Source organism: Myotis nattereri (assembly GCF_964212035.1).
Source record: "Myotis nattereri genome assembly, chromosome: 1".
Taxonomy (NCBI): Eukaryota; Metazoa; Chordata; class Mammalia; order Chiroptera; family Vespertilionidae; genus Myotis; species Myotis nattereri.
This window is the reverse complement of record NC_138075.1, coordinates 111,367,803-111,383,821: the sequence shown is the minus strand read 5'-3', so window position 1 is coordinate 111,383,821 and position 16,019 is coordinate 111,367,803. Positions and strand designations below refer to the sequence as shown.

The 16,019-nt window shown below is 51.5% G+C and overlaps 1 protein-coding gene across 1 annotated transcript in view; it reads left to right on the top strand.

Moving 5' to 3' along the window:
• Nucleotides 1-2,884: 2,884 nt before the first annotated feature.
• CD276 (CD276 molecule) overlaps nucleotides 2,885-16,019 on the top strand; it is a 64,349-nt gene continuing 51,214 nt past the window's right edge. The window contains exon 1 of the mRNA XM_081084891.1: nucleotides 2,885-2,990. The gene's annotated coding sequence lies outside the window, so the exon portion shown is untranslated. The remainder of the gene's footprint in view (nucleotides 2,991-16,019) is intronic.

The following is a 16,019-nucleotide window of genomic DNA, read 5'->3' as shown; positions in this document are numbered from 1 at the left end:
TGACATGTTTTCAGAGCCCCACTCTAAAGCTGGGATCTGGAGTCCAGTTTGCTTGATTCAAGTGTATTTAATCAAAGAGGGGGCACTTGTCCTTTGATATGTCAGTGGAGGAAAAGGAAGTTGAACCTCACCCTGAACTCATACTTCCTGTCCTGGGGAAAGTAATAAGAGGGTCAGACCCTACACCACCCCCATTCTTTTGCCAGAATATTGATCTGATGTCCTTACAGATAACCTGGGAAGGACAAGATTATCAAAGGTCATCATTCCTGCCTCATCAATCTTGAGTGAGCAATGGTAACTCAGGGGTCAGGCCAAGGACTACAAGCAATCCAGGGCAGGGGTGCAAAACTAATCTGCTACATTCATTAAACAACAACTCTGCATCCCTCCTCCCCGCAAGCCCCTGGCAGCCACCATTCTACCTTCTGTTTCTATGAATGTGACTACTCTATACCTCATATAAATGAAACTATATAGTATTTGTAGTTCACTTAGCTTAATGTCCTCAGAGTTCATCCATGTTGTAGCATGTATCAGAATTCCTTCATTTTTAAGGCTGAGTAATATTCTATTGTACATATATACCATATTTTGTTATCCACTCATCCATTGATGGACACTTGGGTTGTTTCCACCTTTTGGCTATTGTGAATAATGCTGATGTGGACATGGGTATACAATATATCTTTGAGACCCTGTTTTCAATTCTTTTGGGTATATACCAAGAAGTAGGATTACTGCATCCCATGGTGATGTTACTTTTAGAGAAACTACCTGCTGTTTTTCATAGTAAGGTAAGCCCGCTCCTTTAATGAGCTTTCCACAAAGCCCCAACCAGTGAGCTTCATCCCCATCTCATGGGTTACACTGAGTCACGTGACCACCTCTGGCTGCAAGGAAGTCTGAGAAAGGATGTATTTTCAACTGGGCATAGAACAAGCATTTTTGAACTGAGGGGGTTCCTGTGTGTATGAGGGTCACTCTGTGTCCCGGGCCCGGTATCGGGGTCTCCGCTGAGCCCGTCCCACAGACCTGCTGTCTACCCCTGCCCCAGGTGTTTGCCCTTTCTGGGGGTCAGTGCCCTCTCAAGCCACTCATGAATGAGAGCCATCCCCATTTCCTTCCTTCTTGACCTGTTCTCTTGAACACTGTTATCATAACTGTCTTTTGACTTTTATCCAAAGTCTCCTCTCCCCCCCACTACCAACTGCCCCGTGCTGTTCCTTCACGGTCCATCACAGCTGAGTCGTGCCTTCCCAGTCAGACTGGGACAGAACCTGTGTCACCACAGCAAGGCACAAAGCACAGAACTGACTTTTGAACAAGGGAATGGGAGTTAATTCCTCTAGGGTTCTGCTGCAGGGCTCCTGGCTCTCTCAGCCTAGGGCCACCTCTCTCTGGATGCTTCTCCCCAGGATGTGGGGCTGTGTGGGGGCTGAGACTCTCAAGGCCAGGCCCAGGCTGCACAGGGCCTGACAGGGCAGAGGGAGCAGTGTGGGTTGATGGGGAGGCGGATGGCCTCCAGGGACACTGGACCAGATGGCCTGGCCTTGATGCCCTACTCCCTGCTTCCATCCCTAGGAGCAACCCACAGACAGAGCCGCCATCAAATTTATACTCAGGAATGCAGGTGCACATAGACTAAAACACAGAGTTGCTCACGTGTTTACAAATACACATGCCCATGCACCACACCACACGCCCACCCACCCACCCACCACAGAGTTAAGTTTGAATTCAGCACTAAATTCAAAGGGGCAAATCTGGTTCCTCAAATCCTGGATATCCTCAAGCAAGTTACTTAATCTCTTTGCGTCTTAATTTCCTTATTCATAAAGATAATAGATGCTATGATAAAAATAGCATTTACCTTACTGAGTTGTGAAGATGAAAAGAGATAAAATGGTACAGAGCTTTAAAACAGTGGCTGACATGCAGAGATGCATGTGTCCATGCATATTTTGTAAGTCCTTCTGGGATAGATCTACTGCCATTTGGTGGTAGGCCCGGCAAAAGCACAGCGTGAGAGACCCGGTTTTCACATCTGTAAAACAGGGATAATACTGCCGGATGGACTGCTGTGAGGGCCCAGAGGCCCAGCACCGAAAGGCCCTGGCCCACAGGAGCCTGTTACACTGTAGCGGGTACTGTCTGTAACTGTTGAAGAAAAGGCCCCCGAGCAGGTGCAGGGCGGGATAGGCCAAGGCGGAGTCCGGACCCCATCTCCTCCCAGGCTGGAGCTGGGTCTTTTAAGGACGGAGCCCAAGGACATGGAGTCAGAGCTGCTTCCCTCTACTGGAGCAGCCTGGCCTGGCCCGCTCCCGTCTTGCGGCTGGGGGTAGGGCTGTCCAGGGGGCCGTGGGTGGAAGGAAAAGAGGAAAACCAGCTCCGTGGAAATTACCCTGCGGTTGGCTCAGGCGCCCACGACGCTGTATTTATAGAGCAGCTCTTAATTCCTCGCAGTCAAGTTAACCCTTTCCAGGCCTCGAACCAGCCTGGGGTCGGACAGCGCGATCTGCGCTCCCGCTCAGCCGCCAGTCGTTGGGGAGGGGTAGAAAGGGGGTTCAGTGACTAGTCACCTGTCCCCCTCACAGAAAATAAACTTTGTACCCTGGGAGTGTGGCGGGGGGCGGGGGGGTGGGTTGACGGAGGGAGGGGCAGAGATTAGACCTGCCCCCCTTCCCACGGCGACCGGTCTCCCCACGTGGTCTGGGCTGGGCGGAGGGGCGGGGTCCAAACCCGGCGCCCTGCCCAGCGGGCGGGCTCAGGCCTTTGCTCCAAACCCCCGCCACGGGGCCAATCCGGCCTCTGGGCGCACCCGCCGCCTTTCCGGGCCCCCGGCTTCCTCCAGCCCGCCCCGCCCCTCGGGCTCCCTGGCCGCCCCCCGACTCCCATTCGGTCCGGCCTCCGGTGGCGGCGATCCGCAGCTCCCGCTCCGCTGAGCCCGGGATCCCGGGAGTGGGCGCGGCGCGGCGCGGCGCGGCGCGGTGAGTGCTTGCGTGGCGCGGACACGGCGGCCTTTGTCTGCGGCCTGAGCCTGCTGCGGGGCCGCTGGAGCGGCCGGTGGGGCGTCCCCCTCTCAGGGCGCTTCCACCGGCCTTCTCGCCGGTCCCGGGCTGGCCTTCGCGCGGTGAGCACGGGAACCAGGGAACCAGCGTCATCCCGACCCCCGGACCCCGGGGCCGCTGGGGCGGCTCGAACCCAACCCGGCCTCCACCTGGCCTCCCCCTCCCTCTGGCCCCGAGGGCTGGGGCCCTGTGCGACCTGCCCTCACCCCGCCGCCGCCGCTGGAGGAGGGTGGTGGGTGGTCCTGACTGCGGAGGTCCCGGGTGTGCACGGGGCAGCAGGCAGATCTGTCACTGTGTTGGTGACTGAAAAGCTTCACCAGCCGGCTGGAGCCCGGAGGGCAGCGTTCTCCTGCGCCCTGCGGAGGAAAACTTCCTGAGCAGAGTTTGAGGAGGGGAGCTGCCTGGGCGGGAAGGGGAGTGCTTAGGGTCCACCCTGTGTGAGCTGGAAGGATGAAGGAATGGATGATGGGAGAACTTCCATTCAGGCGGCAGTGGGCCTGAGGGGGACAGATTCTGAGAACAGGTAGGGGCAGCTGGCCTGGGTGAAGGGGTGAATAGGTATTGGGGGAGGGAAGAGACAGAAGGACACCAAAGAACAGGAAAGCACAGGGGTGGGGTGGTTTGGGCTTGGGAAGTCTCAGGGAGGTGGTGGGTGAGGTTGGGTGGAGGGGGAGAGAAGGTAGGGACCAGGGCAGGGGAAAACTAGAGGGGTGGGGATTGAATTCCAGGTCCCAAGACCCTCACTTGCTGTTCAGCCAGGGAATTGACAGGTTTGGGGGCCTAAGGTAGTGAACTGCAAGAAAAGAGGATTTATTTCAAAGGGCAACCTGTCCTAATAAATGTGTGGTGGGTGACGGGTCTGTTATTGAAAGAAAACGTCAAGGAAATAGTAAAGCAAAAAAATTGAGGGGTGGGGGAAGTGGTGGTGATTGACCTAATTGAGAAAAACTACCTTAAAATGGGATATGGATAATTGTAGATGAGTCTGATTTTGTAATTTATTTAAGGCCCTGGGTCCTCTCCTTGCAGGCATCTTGAGCAGTGAGTTTAATGAAGCGCCCCGTCTTCAAGAGAGTTCTTTATTTAGTTCAGTTCCTGACTAATCCCTCCTGGCCTCCCAGAAATTCCTAGGAAATCTGATGCTGTGCCGCCCTCCTTATAGTTTGGGTGCTTTTGGAGGCGGAGGGAAATTGAAGTCTAAACTTGACATTGAAGTTTAAACATGTGGGATGGGTCAGTCTGATCTCAGTGGCAGGGAAGGGTGAGGGGCTGTGGGGTTGTGGAGTCTGAGTGGACTATTTTGGGTGAGTACATTTCCCTGACATCTGAAGTTTCCGAGTTTAAGCACTACCACTTCCGTTAACTGTTGAGCATGGAAATCTTTCTCCCCACATGATGTACAGCACAATCTGACATCAGGACACCCATTTTTCTTCATGACTTCAGGTCAGCACTGGGAGCATTAGTGTTTGCACTCAGGAGTCATAAGACAAGGGGACTCTTGGAGTGATCTTTTCGTTCAGTGTTCAGCGATGCTTTTATTGGTCCCATGACTGATCTTTGGAGTTCTTTTCTCTCTTCAATGACCTCATTGGTAGTTTCTCCTGCCTGCCTGCTCTGAGCTTTCCAATTTACTTCAGATTCCTGTGTTCCAAGAAATCAGACATCCAGCTTGTTAGAGGTGAGCAGCCTGTGTCAATGGGATGAGAAGGGTGCCATACTTGAGGACTGCTTTCCTTCCTGTCCCTGGTCCTCTGCACCTAATGGAGCAGGTGCTGGGTGTCTGGGATGCTCAGATGCCTGGCATCTGGGTGCTTGAATGACTGTGGAAAGGACAGTTAGAGAAGTGTTGTCTGTTTTGAGGAGGCTGTGTCCTCATTACTGGTGAAGTTGACTTCTGAGTCTTCCTGTGGGAATTCTATCCTTAAACTTCGGTCTTCTCCAGAGTCACATCTTCATTCTTTGGAGCAGGATTTGGGTTTTGCAATGACCTGGACATTACTGGTTGGGGTCAGAGACACAATGTGATCATAGAGCCATGAGTTGGGACTCCATAGCACCTAGAGCAGGAGTCCTCAAACTACGGCCCGCGGGCCACATGCAAATACAAATATTGTATTTGTTCCCGTTTTGTTTTTTTACTTCAAAATAAGATATGTGCAGTGTGCATAAGAATTTGTTCATAGTTTTTTTTTAAACTATAGTCCGGCCCTCCAACGGTCTGAGGGACAGTGAACTGGCCCCCTGTTTAAAAAGTTTGAGGACCCCTGACCTAGAGAGACTCCTAGAAAGTGTTGTGGCACAGGCACCTGGCCTGTTGCTGGCCTGTTGCTGACATGGTTTGGGCTGGGTGAAGAAAATGACTTAAGTCCAAGCAGCCTCCAAGTTTATGACTACACAGGGCCTGAGCCTGTGACCCTGAGTCATAGGGTCAGGTGAAAGAGCGAAAAGGCGGGCAGGATGATGTTACTGCCCATGTGCTTGTCCTCTGAGTGGGCGGCAACTTCTCATTGCTATCCCTTTCCCACACCCCGCCAGGGCAGGAGTGACAGGGAGGTCCACCAGCAAAAGAGGGAAGGAATAGCCTGGACCTGTTAGCTCAGAATGGAACAAAAACATCTGGCAGAGGGCTATAATGCAACCCTCCCTCACTTGCCATCCCCAGTCTGCCTCACCTGGAATATGAGGTTCCAGATAAGAACATTGGATTTTCAGGTTTTGGGGGTGGAGCTGTGCTGTATGCCCAATAAATATCATTTCATTTAATCATCATAACAGCCTATGAGGTAGGATATCATTAGCACACCCATACCTCCAGGAGACACTTCTATACCCTCTGGTTCTGACCAGTACTCCGCCTCCTCCACCCCCCTTATGCCTTTTGGCCTTTCTGAGGCCTAGGGAGACTATGTTGGAGGGAAATCTGCTGGGAGTAGGGATGAGAAGCATTTTTTGTTGGGAGCCTTGGAGCTACAGGGAAAGATACATTCTCAGGGAGGCAGGGCTCCCAGGTCACCCTAAAGTCAGCACAGGCTCTGAGGAACTGGAACTCCTCAGGGGAGACACTGAAAATGTGCTTGGGGGAGAGGCCCTATATTGGGGGACATGGCAGCAGCAGGGGCAATAGGGACTGGAGCCTATGATGTGTGCTGCTTGACCTAGCTTCTGGAAGGAGGAAAGGGGAGAGGACTGCTAGGGGTGAACCAGACACAGAGATGGAGCTGAATTGTGCATTTTCTGCTTTGGAGCTGTGGTGCTGGTGGGGGTTCTAGGTGGAAAGGGGTCATAGGAGGAGTAATGGTCCCAAGGACCTGGTATATAGCTCGACAGAGAGGAGTATTGGCTGGGGAACGTAGGGTGGGAGGGAAAGAGGAGGCTCAGTGCAGCGGGGACCAGGAGGCCTTGTCCCCATGACTATGGCAGTGATAACAATAATAGTAATAATTGTTACCACTGTTTGGGTGCTAGGTACTTTCCTAAGTCTTTTCTGTATATCGCCTTATTTTATTCTCATAACTAGAGGCCCGGTGTACGATCTCCGTGCATGGGTGGGTCCCTCGGCCTGGCCAGTGATCAGTACCGATGGAGGGGGTGAGGGGCTGGCCAGGGGAAGGGGCCGCAGGAGGTTGGCAGGCTGCGGGAGGTTGGCTATGGGAGCGCATTGACCACCAGCGGGCAGCTCCTATGTTGAGCGTATGCCTCCTGGTGGTCAGTGCACGTCATAGCAACTGGTTGACTGGTTGTTTGGCCATTCAATTGTTTGGTCACTTAGGCTTTTATATATATAGATAGCTGTGGAGTAAGGATTGTTACCCTATTTTAGAGATGTGGAATTGTTTCTCAAAGAGGTTAAGTCATTTATACCTGGTCATGTGTCTAACATGTCTGAGTCAGAATTTGAATGCAGGCCTACCTGTGTCTGAGCCCAAGCTGTACCCTGAGGCAGACAAGGCAGCCTGTTAAGTCATTTTAACAGATGAGGAATCAAGTCCTGGGGACACATGAGAGCTCTTAGTCACGTCTAATGGTGACTGATGACTCAGCCTGCCCTCCTTCTCTGGGCTCAGTTTCTTATCTGTGCAATGGACATGGAGGTGGGCACTGAACCAGTGAATTCCAAGAGGCCTTCAAGCTCTGAGGACTGGAGGAGCCAGCTACACTCCTGAGGGGGAATCCTTGGAGAGCAAGAGGGGCTAATGCTTAAGTGAACAGGGGTCAGCAGAGTTGTTCTCCTAGGATGAGCTTCTTTCAGGATAGAAATTTAAAGAATTTAGAAGCAGGGAGGCATTAAGACAGAGCACATCTGGAGAAAACGGGTTCTTCCTTGAGTGAAGTGTGGAAAGTCTTATGGAAGGGTTGGGATTTCCAGGCACATGAAGGCGGGCACCTAGCAGGATTCAACAGAGGTTGAATGGAGGCATGTATGCTGCAGCCTACCAGGAGCCCTGCTCTAATCTGATCTGGCAGTCCCTCGTCTCTTTCCTTTCTCTCTCCATTCCCCTTGTTCCCATTCCTTCTTCTGGCCAGACCTCTTCTGAGTTCAGTGTAGCTTTACTTTACTCAGGGTTCTGTACCTCCAATGATGTGTGTGTGTGTGTGTGTGTATGCACATGCGTGCATGCAAATATGTGTGCATCCATGTGTGTGCATGGCTTCTGCACACACTTCAAGTTCTGAGATAGTGTCACACTGCCTTTTCAAGTGATGTTGAGCCCTAGAAGATGCAAACTCGTGTTGGGGTGGCCCCCTAGCCAAGTGATTTCCAACCTTTTTCATCTCATCACACACATAAAGTAATTACTAAAATTCTGTGGCACACCAAGATATATAATTTTTTGCCAATCTGACAAAAAAATTGGTATAATTTTTATTCATTCTCACTTGTTAACTATTGTTGTATTGGTTGTTGTCATTGTTTACTTGACAATCTAAGGGAAAAGAGGTCAGTGCCTCTGACTAAATAATGAGGTATTACATGTTTAAAAAATTCTTGTAGCATACTGGTTGAAAATCACTATCCTAGCCAGAAGAGGGTGTGAAAGGCAAACCAGCTGCTGCAGTAAAAGTCTCACCATGCTCTCAGACCCACAGAGATGGGCTGGGTTCTCTCTGGTTTTGCCTCCTCCCATTCTGATTCCCTGATTTCAGTGTGGAGAGGATGCTGGGTGGGGACGGTGTGGCTTGGAAAGGCCAAGGGCTCTTCTCTATCCCAGTCTCCTCTCTTCTTTGTTGTTCCTAAAGCCAGGAGGGAAGTAGGTGGAGGATGCCAAGAAAACCTTGCTGACACTCTGCTGGGTTGGCCCTGATGACACACTGCTGCGCTGACTCACACAGAAATCACTGAGGAGAAGAATTGATTTCTTCTCTTGGGTGGGATCATGGGGCTTGGAGCAGTTCTAAACTGACTCAGATTATCAGAAAAAGGGAAGGTCAACATGGAGCTGTTCCCAGGGAACTCTGGAGCCTGCCCCCTCCCCAAGCCTCTTCCCATTCATAGAGCACCTATACTAATTAGGTAAGTTTAGATAATTCTGTTCAATTCAGTCCTACAATCATCCTAAGATGGTAGAGTTTATAATTCCTATTTTACAAATGAGCAAACTGGGGTTTAGAGAGGATGGGTTCCAAAGTCACATGACTAGGAAGTAATGAGTCTGGATTTGAACCTCTACCTCTGAAAGCCATCTTCTGAAATACCAAAGCTCACTTCTTCCATGAAGCCCCTTGTGGCTAGGCCAGCCCATCATGTGGTCGCAGCATGGACCCTCTTTTGAGGGTTGAGGAGATGAAAACCTAGAGACACAGTGGGTTCACTCAAACCTAGCTGTGAGTCATTGCGCCTGGTCTAAAATCTACATAACTCTTTGATGTTGCTCTTTTCTTTTGTTAAGTGTAAAATAATTACATACTCATTGTCAAAGTTACAGAAGTGTATCAACTAGAAAATAGTTGTAGACTCGCTCGCCCCAGGTTGGGTTCCCTATCAAGGTTCTAGACCCTTTTCCCATATATAAACATCCATCCATCCATCCATCCATCCATCCATCCCTCTGTCCACCTAAACACTCATTCATTCATTCATTCATTCATTCATTCATTCATTCATTCACTGAATAATGCACTGACCTTTGCTAGAATTAAGAATACAATAATAAATAAAGCAGATGCATTTCCTGCTCAGAAACTTCCAGTATGACAAGAAGAAAACAAACTGGGCAATGAGTAACAGGGCCTACCTTAGAGTGACGCACTTCTGATCCAACTTTTCTGCCAAGATGAATCTCAGGATAGAGAGAGCTGAAAGGGAACTGCAAGGCCCACTGTGTGGGGCGGCCAGTCTGGGCGATGAGGCCCAGCCAGTAGTGCCATGCAGGAGCTGGGATGTTATTCCAAGTAAGAGGAACAGTCCTGGGATAAAATATTGAAATATTAAAAGTGATGATATGATGCAATTTGGGTTTTCTTTTTTAAAAAAAATATTTTATTGATTTTTTACAGAGAGAAAGGGAGAGGGATAGAGAGTTAGAAACACTGATGAGAGAGAAACATCAATTCAGCTGCCTCCTGCACACTCCCTACTGAGGATGTGCCCGCAACCAAGGTATATGCCCTTGACCGGAATCGAACCTGGGACCCTTCAGTCCGCAGGCCGATGCTCTATCCACTGAGCCAAACGAGTTAGGGCTGCAGTTTGGGTTTTCATAGCAGTTCTTCTGGCTGCTGTATAGAGTATAGATTATAGATTGGAATATAGAACTGGGTGGGGAGCAAGGGAGAAACTGGGGAGACTGGTGAACAGACTTCTGTGGTTATGCAGGCAAGAGTTGATGGTGATTTGGCAGACTGGAGAGAGAAGCAGAGGTGGAAGGGATAAATATATATCACGCCAGCAAACCTTTTCTGCAAAGGGGCAGAAAGTAAATATTTGAGGCATTGCTATTACTTGTTCTGCTGTTGTAGTGTACAAGTAGCCACAGACAATGCGCAAATGAATGAAGTGTGGCTGTGTGCCAATGAAACTTTATTTATAGACACTGAAATTTGAATTTCATATGATTTCCTTGTATCACAAAATAATCTTTTTCTTTTGATTTCTCCCAGCCATTTAAAAAGGGAAAACCTTTCTTAACTGGTGAGCTGAATAAAAGCAGATGGTAGGTTAGATTTGGTACTCAAGCTGCTGTAGTTTGCAGACCCCTAAGATATATATGTATGTATGTATGTATGTGTATGTGTGTGTATATATATCTATATATCTATATATATCTATATAGATATCTATCTATATCTATCTATCTATCTAATCTCCTACATAATAAAAGGCTAATATGCAAATTGTTTCCTCGAGAGTTTGACTGGGACACCTGAAGTTCGATCACTTGCTATGATGTGTGCTGAACGTCAAATAACTGTTAATCAAGAATTACAGCCATAGAAAAATTATTGCTGAGGGACCTCACCTGTGCACGAATTCGTGCACTGGGACTCTAGAGTGTGTGTGTGTGTGTGTGTGTGTGTGTGTGTATAACTAGAGGCCTGGTGCACAAAAATTTGTGCACTGGCGGGGGGGTGGGGGGCGGGGGCGGATATTCCTCAGCCCCAATTGTGCCCTCTCAAAGTCTGGGACCCCTCGGGAGATAACGACCTGCTGGCTTAGGCCCCCTCCTGGGTGGCAGAGGGCAGGCCCAGTCCCTAGGTGCCTGCCCCACAGCCCCTGGTCGGGATCAGAGCAGGGCCGATTGGGGAGTTGGGGCACCGCCCCCTGTCACGCACAGAGCAGGGCGGATCAGGAGGTTGCGATGCCACCCTCAGTCACTCTCAGGGTGGGGCTGATTGGGGGGTTGGGGTGCCGCCCCCTGTCATACTCAAGGCAGGGTCGATGGGGAGGTTGCGGTGCCACCCCCTGTCACGCACAGAGCAGGGCCGATCAGGGGGTTGTGGCACCACCCCTGTCACATACAGAGCCAGCCGATCAGGGGGTTGGGGTGCTGCCCCCTATCACTCACAGAGCTGGGCCTATCAGGGGGGTTGGGGCGCTGCCCTCTATCACCCACAGAGCAGGGTTGATCAGGGGGTTGGGGAGATCCCCCTGCCATGCACAGAGCAGGGCGGATCAGGAAGTTGCGATGCCACCCTAAGTCACGCTCAGGGTAGGGCTGATTGGGGGGTTGGGGCGCCACCCCCTGTCACACTCAGGGCAGGGCCGATGGGGAGGTTGCGGCTCCACCCTGTCACAGAGCAGGGCCAATCATGGGGTTGGGGAGCTCCCCCCTATTAGGCACAGAGCAGTGCCGATCAGGGGGTTTGGGCGCTGCCCCCTGTTACGCTGCTCCAGGGGCCAGGAGGCCTTGCGGCTCCGCTGATCCCAGTGCTGGGAGGCCTCGCGGCTCCCCTTGACACCAGGGCAGTGAGGCCTCGCTGCTCAGCTGATCCCGGTGCCAGGAGGCCTCGCGGCTCCTTGACACCAGGGCAGTGAGGCCTCGCTACTCAGCTGATCCCGGTGTTGGGAGGCCTCGCGGCTCCGCTGATTCCGGTGCCAGGAGGCCTCGTAGCTCCGCTGATCCTGGGTTCGGGAGGCCTCATGGCTCCGCTTATCCCAGGCTGGGAGGTCTCGCAGCTCCACTGATCCCAGTGCCTGGAGGCTTCATGGCTTCGCTGATCCCGGTGCTGGGAGGCCTCGTGGCTCTGCTGATCCCGGTGCCAGGAGGCCTCGCGGCTCCACTGATCCTGGTGCTGGGAGGCATATTACCCTTTTACTATATAGGATAGAGGCCTAGTGCATGGGTGGGGCCAGCTGGTTTGCCCTGAGGGGCGTCCTGGATGAGGGTGGGGGTCCCGCTTGGGTGCCTGGCCAGCCTGGATGAGGGGATGATGGCTGTTTGCAGCTGGTCACACACCCTTCAGGGTGGGGGTCCCCACTGGGGTGCCTGGCCAGCCTGGGTGAGGGGCTGAGGGCCATTTTCAGGCTGGCGGGTGACTGAAGCTCCCAACCTCTCTTTTATTTCTTTTTTCTTTTTTATTCTGGGATTTTATTTACCTTGTATGGCTGTAACTGGAGCTGAGAGCCATCTTTAGCTCTGAGGCTCGGCTCCAGCTCTGAGACCTCGGCTGCTGAAAGCAGGTATCTGGACTTTGTTTACCTTCTGTATTTGAAACTTTGTTGCGACTCCAGCTCTGAGATCCCAGCTGACTGAAAGCAGGTTTCTGGGGATTTGTTTAGCTTCTATATTTGTAACAATGTTTCTTAGAGAGCAGCTCAGAGCCCAGCAGGCAGGTGGGGAACCTGGCTTCCTCTGTCACTGGAGCAAGCAAGCCTCTATGTTTGCGTCAGCTGCCTGGTTGCCCGCCGCCATCTTGGTTGGCAGTTACTTTGGATATCACCCTGATTTGCCAATGGGAAGGGTAGCGAAGTTACAGCTAATTATCACGTTTCTCTTTTATTAGATAGGACTAGAGGCCCGGTGCACAAAAATTTGTGCACTGGGGGGGAGGGGCGGTCCCTCAGCCCGGCCTTTGCCCTCTTGCAGTCTGGGACCCCTCGGGAGATAACGACCTTCTGGCTTAGGCCTGCTCCTGGGTGGCAGAGGGCAGGCCCAATCCCTAGGTGCAGCCCCTGGTCGGGCTCAGAGAAGGGCTGAATGGGGAGTTGGGGCGCCGCCCCCTGTCATGCACAGAGCAGGGCGGATCAGGAGGTTGTGATGCCACCTTCAGTCACGCTCAGGGTAGGGCCGATTGGGGGGTTGGGGTGCTGCCCCCTGTCACACTCAAGGCAGGGTCGATGGGAAGGTTGGGGCACCGCCCCCCTCACGCACAGAGCAAGGCCAATCAGGGGGTTAGGGCACTGCCCCCTGTCACTCACAGAGCAAGGCCAATCAGGGGGTTGGGATGCTGCCCCCTGTCACTCACAGAGCAGGGCCCACCAGGGGGTTGGGGAGCTCCCCCATGTCACGCACAGAGCAGGGACGATCAGGGGGTTGAGGAGCTCCCCACTGTCACTCACAGAGTAGGGCTGATAGGGGAGTTGGGGCACCGCCCCCTGTCACACACAGAGCAGGGCGGATCAGGGGGTTGGGACGCCACACCCTTTCACACTCAGGGCAGGGCCGATGGGGAGGTTATGGCTCTACCCCGTCATACACAGAGCAGGGCCCGTGGGGGTGGGGGGTTGGGGCACCACCCTCTATCATCCACAGAGCAGGGCCGATCAGGGGGTTGGGGCGCCGCCACTGTCACACTCAGGGCAGAGCCGATGGGGAGGTTATGGCTCTACCCCATCACACACAGAGCAGGGCCCATGGGGGGGGGGGGGGGGTTAGGGCGCCGCACCCTGTCACACACAGAGTAGGGCCGATCAGGGGGTTGGGGTGCCACATCCTGTCACACACAGAGCCGCAGGGTGATCAGGGGTTGGGGAGCTCCCCCCTATCAGGCACAGAGCAGGGCCGATCAGGGGGTTGGGGTACCTTCCCCTGTCACGAACAGAGCAGGGCGGATAGGTAGGTTGTGGCCCCGCCCCCTGCCACACACAGAGCCGCAGGGCGATCAGGGGGTTGGGGAGCTCCCCCCTATCAGGCACAGAGTAGGGTGATCAGGGGGTTTGGGCGCTGCCCCCTGTCACGCTGATCCCGGTGCCAGGAGGCCTTGCGGCTCCGCTTATCCCTGTGCTGGGAGGCATATTACCCTTTTACTATATAGGATAGAGGCCTGGTGCACGGGTGGGGGCTGGCTGGTTTGCCCTGAAGGGTGTCCTGGATCAGGGTGGGGGTCCCGCTTGGGTGCCTGGCCAGCCTGGATGAGGGGATGATGGCTGTTTGCAGCTGGTCACACATCCTTCAGGGTGGGGGTCCCCACTGGGGTGCCTGGCCAGCCTGGGTGAAGGGATGGTGGCTGTTTGCAGCTGGTCACACACCCTTCAGGGTGGGGGTCCCCACTGGGGTGCCTGGTCAGTCTGGGTGATGGACTGAGGGCTGTTTTCAGGCTGGCGGTGACTGAAGCTTCCAACCGCTCCTTTTTTTCTTTTTTCTTTTTTTTTTATTCTGGGCCAGCTTTAGCTCTGAGACTTGGCTCCAGCTCTTAGGCCTCCGCTGCTGAAAGCAGGTATCTGGTTTGTTTGGGTTCTGTAATCGAAACACTGTTTCAACTCCAGCTCTGAGATCCCGACTGGCTGAAAGCAGGTTTCTGGGGTTTTGTTTAGCTTCTATATTTGTAACAATGTTTCAAACTGCAAGCTCAGAAGCCGGCAAGGCAGGCAGGGAACGTTGGAGTCCTCCATCACTGAAGCAAGCAAGCCTCATGTTCGCTTCAAGCTGCCTGGCTGCCAGCCGCCATCTTGTCTGGCAGTTAATTTGCATATCGCCCTGATTAGCCAATGGGAAGGGTAGCAGAAGTACGGCTAATTACCATGTTTCTCTTTTATTAGATAGGATGCTTGTTCTTTGTGATGGACTGTGGAGAGGAGAGAAGCTCAGGTTTCTGGCTTGAGCAGAGGGTGGAGAGTGGTGCCTTTACCAAGCGTAAAGGGCTGGGGAGGAACAAGTTTGGGGGAGAATTCAAGAGTTTGAAGAGGGACATGGGAAGAGTGAGATGCCTATACAGACATTAGGAAGCAGTTTAAGTTTGGTATTCAGATGAAAGGTGCAGACTGAAGAATTAAATTCAGGAGTTGCCAGTATATAAATTATATTTAAAGTCATTCGAGTGGATAAAATCATCTCGGGGAAAAAATAATAGAGAGTTGAAGAGAGAGCCTAGCAGATGCAAGGAAGTGCTGGAGAAGGAAGGGCCTGCAATGACAGAGAGATGGAGAGAGACTAGGTGACTAGATCTGAGACCATAAGACATTTTGTTAATACAGAAATGAGGTCATATTATATTTGTATGGTTGTTCACTCAAATATATGTCATGGGCTTATTTCCATGTTAGTATGCCTTCTTTTGAAAAGCTGTATGCTATTTCATTATCTAGATTGGCCATAGTTAATGTATCAGTTCCCCATTGTTTCCCACTTTTGCTGCTACTTGGGTATCTTTGTGCAGCTAAACCAGTTTCTAAAACTATGGCCCGTGGGCCAAATCTTTTGTTGCTTGTTTTTGTATAGCCATAGCTAAGAATGGGTTTTACATTTCTAATGGTTGGAAAAAATCATGTGATTCATGAAAATTATATGCAATTCAGATATGAGTGTCCAGAAAGTTCTGTTGGAACAGAGCTCTTTCATCCCGTTATACATTATCTACAACTGCTCTCCTGCCACACAGGATACTGGATAGCCTACAAAACTTAAAATATTTTCTATCTGGATCTTTGCTGACCCCTGCAAAGATTCTACATCCAGGACCAGTAATAGGTCTACACACTTTTTTTTTCAAAAGAAGGCATACTAATATGGAAATAAGTCCACGACATATTGTTGAGTGAACAATCATACAAATATAATATGACCTGACCCTACATCTAGGACCAGTAGTAGGTCTACACACAGGTGGAATGGAGTGTTTTGAGCAGCTTCAAGAGGGTACAATCTCAAAAAAAATTCTTTAATTCCTCAAAGTCCACCATCAACTCATTATTTTGAGTAAATTAATGCCCCTTTACATATCTTCCTTTGAAATTTAAACCTCCTCAACAAAGTTAATGTTACTTATTAATCAGTTAATCAAGATTGAGCCTACCTATAGCAATAATGTTACTCCTCTACTTCAGACTCTTCCTTATCACCTCCCAAGTCCAAACAAAACTTTCTCTCTGGCCCCTGACTTCCTTTTACTTCTCCCCATCCTGTGGTCAGCACCTTGCAATTCATGTCAGCCAATTCTGAAGTGCTTGCAATTCCTCCAGCTTGCCATGCTGTTTCCTATCTCAGTGCCCTTGCAGGGATTTCTCCCTCTGCCTGCAATGGCCTTTCCCCTCTACCTGGTAGCTTCGGGTCAATTTCAGGGCTCAGTTTT